Here is a 6997-nt window from a genome sequence, read left to right on the forward strand (position 1 = left end):
ATAAAGGTTTCCTCAGCTGCCCTTTTACCACTCATTTTGGATACAGGCTTCACAGACCAGAGACATCTCCTTGCTTAAGAAGTTAAATAAATTGATATTTTTCAAAGGGAACTGTGCTTTGCTGTTGCTGATTAAGGAGGACTCAGACAGGGGAAGCTATTTGAACTTTGGTTCTGGTGTGGACCTGTCATTAGTCTCTGTCTGAAATGTTATTGCCCCTGTCTAGCAAGGAAAATCCCAGATAGTTGCAAGCACAACAGCTGAACCCCATGGACCTGATTGGATGCATTGTTTTATTGCATGTAAGTGGTGGTTTACTGCTCTTCTATTGGATACCACTCAAAATCTAAGTTAAGATTTCAACTGGTATTGTATACAACCATACAGCTCTCAAACCTACAAAAACTAAACAATGGAATTGAAATGTAGCACATCCAGAGGACACTATGTGAGGAAAGGTTATACTAGTATAAGGGGATATGCCTGAAAATCAAAATGCATGTACCTTTCTTAGCCTGGGATCTTTCCATCTTAATTCCTGTATCAAAAAAACCAACAGCTTAAACCACTAACACATTTTATTATCAGGCATAAGAATTATAGTATTACTCTATGTGAAGAAATTCCAGATGTGTCACCGTACTGGCAAGCATACATGATTGCTCCCATTGTTAGAATTCCCTGAAAACTCCAACCATGTTTCCTTATATTCAGAAAACATTCCCCTTGAATTCTTCACTGGTGCTCAGCTTCTTGAATGGCTTGCTCCTAAAAATGTTCTAAATGACGCAAACAATTTGCAAGCATTTTCTTCTGAGACTTAATTGTTCTTAAAAGGTTTTTCTTAATACCAAAGTCAGGATTACAGCAAAGAGGACACTGGAGTTTAAAGCAACTAAGAAATTTAAGCCCAAGTCTTCCCTTTATTTTAACTGAATTAGAGATAAAACAGGAAGAGAGTCTTTGATCTCTTTCACTGCCTATAATTCTACTACTCTACATACTCTACCTGTATTTGTTTGTAAGTCGCACACTTTTCTTTGGAGCCAAATAAATACACCTTTATTTTATTAAGATATACTCTAAGATTACAATCGTACATCTTTTTCTTGAGAATGAATCCACTGAACAGAAGGCAAAGCATTGCATTTTAAACTTGCTCTTATTTAAAATTACAATTAAATACAGTAATTATGATTACAATAGAATTTTATGATTCCCAACCTCTCTGTTGTACATTAAAAATTACAGTGTGGCCACTCCAGGACCACATTGAGGGTCCTCAGAGAGTTTCTGTGGTTTGGGCTTCAGGTTGTTCCTGTACCTTTGTCCTATAAAAATACTATGGATCCACGTGAATTTTCCATAATGTTACTGCTGACCAATTCCATAATTTTAAATGGATATGTAAAGAATTTTTATGGCATAGATTTCCCTTTTGTTAGAAGGCAGCATATTTGGGAATGCTACCGGCGTTTTCCCTCCCCCACTCTTCTGAAACACAGGCCCCAGTTATTGGGGATTAGATGGAACAGATGCATGTAAGATGCTTAAAGCTTTGGTTCAGACACAAGGCTGATCCAGGCAGCTCAAGGAACAAAGATAATTAGATGGCTAGAGAGCAAAATGTGGAATGTGCCTGTTATTACATAGCAAGATTTTTGTTCTGGACTACTCTTTCTCTTGTAAACTGCCCTACACCTTGAATTCAGCCTCTGGATATTGGAGTTACACGGTATTATCTTCCAAATACTAAGCAGGTCCAACCCTAACTAGCCTCTTAGATCAGCCAAGTTCTGTACTTTTTCTGTACTTTTTACATAGTTATCCACTTCTATTTGTAGTGACTATTCAGAGTTACAGCAGCACTGGAAAAAGTGAATTATGACCATTTTTCAAACTTATGACTGTTGTAGCATCCCCGTGGTCATATGATCAAAATTTGGATGTTTGGAAACTGGCATGTATTTATGCATCATAAATACATGCCAGTTTCCAAACATCCAAATTTTGATCCTGTTACCAGGGTCATGTGATCACCTTTTGCAACCTTCTGAGAAGCAAGGTTAATGGATAAGCCAGATTCACTTAACAACTGTTACTAACTTAACAACTGCAGTAATTCACTTAACAACTGTAACAAGAAATGTCATAAAATGGGGAAACTTATTTAACAATTGTTTTGCATAGCAACAGAAATTTGGGGCTCAATTGTGGTTGTAAGTCGAAGACTACCTGTATAGTTTCTCCTTGTATACAGTATATGAGGTCAATTATAGGTCAGGACTTTTTAGCTAAAACAACTCAGATCACTTAACCGGGTTTATTCAAAGAGCAACACTTTTTTTATTTGCTATAGATGTCCCTTTAACATGTTCTGGAGATGCAGAAGCTGTTGGATACTGTACCATTTTGAACCACAGTCATACTATTGGAATGTTTTAAAAAGCTAACATGATTTTTCTTATACAAAAAAGAATCCAGAGTACCCAAACCTTGTGTAAAAGAGTTTGATATCATTATTCACATTTATCAATGGAGCCAATGCATAGGTGTCTTCATCTGGCGTAGAGAAGGGATCCTGTGCTCTTTTGTCTGAAAACCCAATTCTGTACGTCAACCTTCCTCAATCTATTACTCTCCTCAGCTGTGGACAACTCCCGTAATTCCTAAGCAGCGGCTGAAAGCTTATTTATTTATTTAACCATTTTTATATTGCCACCCATCTCATGAAGGGTGACATGGGTACAATAAACCAACAGTTGAAATGTCATGCTGATCAAAGGGTGATGGGAATTGTCACTCAACACATCGGAAAGGTTTGATTCTGCAAACGGGTGCAGCACATGTCCATTTAGTGAATTTAACCCTAAATTCAGTGAGCTTTTAGAGTGAAAGCACAACTTTCGTTTCAATTCAGTGAAGCTTCTGACATCCATGTTTGAGTCCTTGAGGAGAACTGGAAAGATTAAGAGAAACAAATCTACCATATGATGTGCATTTTAAAAATTTTATCCCACCTTTATTATTTTTATAAATGACTCAAGCCAGCAAACAATACATAACAGTCCTTCTGCCTCCTATTTTCCCCACAAACCCTGCAAGGTGATTTGGGCTGGGAGAGAGAGTGGTCCAAAGTCACTCAACCAGGTTAGAAACTGTGAGTTCTAGTCATGCCTAAAATGGGACTAGAACTCCATCTCCTGGTTTCTAGACTGGCATCTTAACCAATAGATCATACTAGCTCTAGTAGACATTAAATAACTAGTTCTATGAATAACTCTGTATCTGAAGCAGGCTCTCTTTGCTGAGAAGTAAAAGCAAAAAAAAAAACAGGAGAAAATTCTATTTATTTTGTCTGTCCTGCAGAACTTGATGCAGAGAAATGCCTGCATGTAGTGGTACAGCACGCCAAGAGTTAAGATTTTTATGGACTATGTCTTTCAAAAGGACTTTTCTGATCCCTACTTCACTCCAAGTCACAGATTACAGAAAGAAAAATCTTTTTTATTTTTTTCACCGAGACCAAACACATGAGAATTTGCTCAATAATTGTTTGACCAGTTTAAGATGTTCTTCCTTCTCCTGTAACATGACTTCCAAACAAATGTCATTTTGAGAATAATGGGGGTAGAAGCACCAGCCAACAAAACTGGTGATGCATATTAGGGAGGGCGGCAGTGTTTTCTTCTAACTTCATTATTGTGTAACATATAGATTTATATTGCAATTGTTGACATGTACACTGCCTGTTGTTTCCTTCTTAGCTAAGGGCAGCTAAGAAGGAAAAAACCTACACTTATATTCTGCACCAGATAATTAGTTTACAATATTGCATGCTGCCTCAAGGACATTTTTTCTAATAAATGTTATGTATAATATTCAGTAACATTTGTGACCTAAAACAAAATGTGGCAATTGGGGAGGGGGAGCGATCTGTTTTTTGAGGAAACCCAATAACAGCCGAGAAATATATTAAAATGCAATTTAGAGCCACCTACCTTTCCCCCATATATGGTTCAATTAAGAGCGATTACTAATGCTATGTGTTCTTCTGAAAATGTATGGCATGACTTTTTTATTTATTTTATTATTGAACCTCTATGCCACCCAGCTTGCTAAATAATTTGGCCTTGGAAATACAGATTTGTGGCAACAGAAGAATGATTTCAAACATTCCTGTTAATTGATTGCAACGGAGAGATGCATCAATAGAAACGCAATATTACATATGAAGTGAGCATCTGTTTGGGAGCTGGTAGGCCTAGATTTGTGAATACTTTCATTGTAGAAAAGTGTATGTGTCTCCATCCTACTCTAACAAAAAAGAAAGAAAAAAACCTTTCTGCCAAAATCTACTACCAGCTGCTGTCTGATAAAAGCAGCTACATATAAAAGAACCACTGCCTTGTGGAGATTCCTACTTGTAAGGCCTCAGGCTTTAAGACAGTAGCTTTCTTGATAATTTAAACAGATTGAGTAAAAAAAATTGTCAGAATAAATTGATGCTTACTGGTTCAAGACCCGAACATACAATATAAGGAAGCAACTATTATAATCACATATATACATACATTTGAAGTAGTCTGCAACATTAAATCTTATTATCTCAAGAGCATTTGAGTAAGTTCTATCTTCAAGAAACCTAATCCCAAACAAGTAGTCTGGCTCATTGCCCTTCTCTTTCCAAACCAATCACTTCTGCCATGCTAGAGGAAGTAATCCTGTGGGCTCCTGCAGGCTGCTCTAGCTCTTTGAACTTGGTTTAATGAACTCAAGTTTGCTTCTAGATAGCCCCACCATGTGGTTGGTCTTGATACTTTGCTGTTCCCAGTAATTGCAGCAAAACATGACCAGCAAGGCTCTCTTCCCCATTTCATTTCTGTTTTTTATAGGTCACCACCTTCCCAAACCTGGTGTTCTCTAGATATGTGGGGTTTTCCATACTTCTCAGCCAACATATGGGAATTATGACACAAATACAGCTAAAAAGGCATCAGAGGTTGAGGAAGAATGATCCCTGGAATTATTTTGATACAGTGATGGGTGATATCAAAAAACACCTAAGGAAAGTTAGAGCTGGTTAACATTGGTACTTCTTGGTATAGGTTAGACTGGTGTAATTTTTTTTTATAAAACAAAAGCCCTGAAAGAAATGGAAAAGAATTTGCATACTGTAGCTAAATCTATATGGACTTCATGAATATCCATGACTTCCAGGGTATTTATGAAGTCATCATGAAACAGGCTTGGCTTAGAGACCTGACTTTGTTGTACAGATACCAGTCTACTGTCAGGGAAGTATGTTAACTTTTTTCCCCAACACAATCTATACAGGTTCAACAGACCAGAGTTGTAAATGCAATTAATTGGTTTTAATTAGAAGTAATCTTCACATGTAATTGTTACATCAACTTTTTCAGGAAAGTTATCTGTTTTGTACACCTAGAGGGAAAATTTAACTCTAAGAATAGACAACCTAATTTAGCTCACACATTAAATTGTCCACATATGAATACAGACAGATGACATTAGTAGGCAAGACCTCTTGAATAAAACTTATCCACAGAGTTCTTTCCTTAACACAAAGTAAGATATGGAGCAAATCATTTTCTCTATGCCCAAAGGAGCAAAGAAATGCAAAATGGAAGTTTGGATGGAACCTGCTTTACGCTGGTAAAACTGTATCCAAAGTAAGGCTCCACAGTATTAAACAACAAGGCATGTCCTGTGGGTATCTTATTACCATTCTTCATTCCTGACAGGAGCTTGCATCAGTAGCTAATTCTGGGAACCAGAAAGGAGCAATGATAATCATGCAGTAGATACAAATTCTTGTGGGAAGCTATGTGGGACACGCTATTATTAAGAGTCTTCACACTGTGAAATAATCTCACTCCATAGAGCCGTTTTGTAATTCCAGTTAAGTGGTAGTTCAGAGAGACAAATCTTAATAAGAACAAAAGTACAATATTAAGAATATTTGATTTCTTCAAAGTACAGCATGTTGTTTAAAAAAAACCATCTGGTTTGTATGAAATTTCTGTGTAATATTTATGTAATTAAAGCCAGGGGAATCATCTGGAAAAGATTTAAACATTTAAAGCCATTAGACTACTGGTGTCAACAGATCAAGATTCAGCTGATTAGTAAGTTATATTGACCTCTAGCCTGGATGTAGGATATACAAAGGATATTGGAAATAGTAGCATGTCAAGCTTACAACACCGTAAGTAGGTACTTCCTCCAGCTTAAATATAGTTATTTCATGGTAAGGCTTCAGATTAAATTCCAAAATGATGTAAAAGCAATAGTTGTATATAACTTTTTAAAGTAGTTGCAACTTTTGGCGTTGTCTATTACTTATCTCAATTCATTTTAAATTAATAGTGTTTATAACTATCATGCAATTTTGAGCATGTAAATTACCAGTGTTGTTCAAAAAAGATTAAACAATTTAGAAATGTTAAGAAATCAGTTAAAAAGACTGTTCTAAATATGCTCTTAAATAAGGAAACATTTTATATGTGAACCATAAATTAAAACTTCTACCAGTATTCCACAAGTAAAACTCCATTGAACTATGCTTAATAGTTCACTCTGGTATAATAATAAATTAACTAGTGTATTATGATTTTTGCCTGATGCTTTCAACTGCAGAAACCCTGCTAAAACAGCAAGAAGAATTTGACAAACAAGATTGTTTAAAGTAGATTGGTATAAATCCAGATTAAGTTGCATTAAAATCAATAAATATGTTGATTTTAATTAGACTAATGGGACAGTTGATTTGATTTTAATGAGACTAAAACATTCAATCCCTTCTGTCCAGGACAACTGACAGCCTAGTTTATCCTTTTTGAAAAGAAAAGCAGCACAATTTCATATAAACATGTAACCTAGACTTCATATAGATTTTTTAAAAAATCTGTAAAACAAGACATTGTCCATATGCCACGCTTTCATCCACTTCACATACATGCTTGTCTAAGTTGCT

Source organism: Pantherophis guttatus, chromosome 3, assembly GCF_059756535.1.
Source record: "Pantherophis guttatus breed Tessera chromosome 3, ASM5975653v1, whole genome shotgun sequence".
Lineage (NCBI taxonomy): Eukaryota > Metazoa > Chordata > Lepidosauria > Squamata > Colubridae > Pantherophis > Pantherophis guttatus.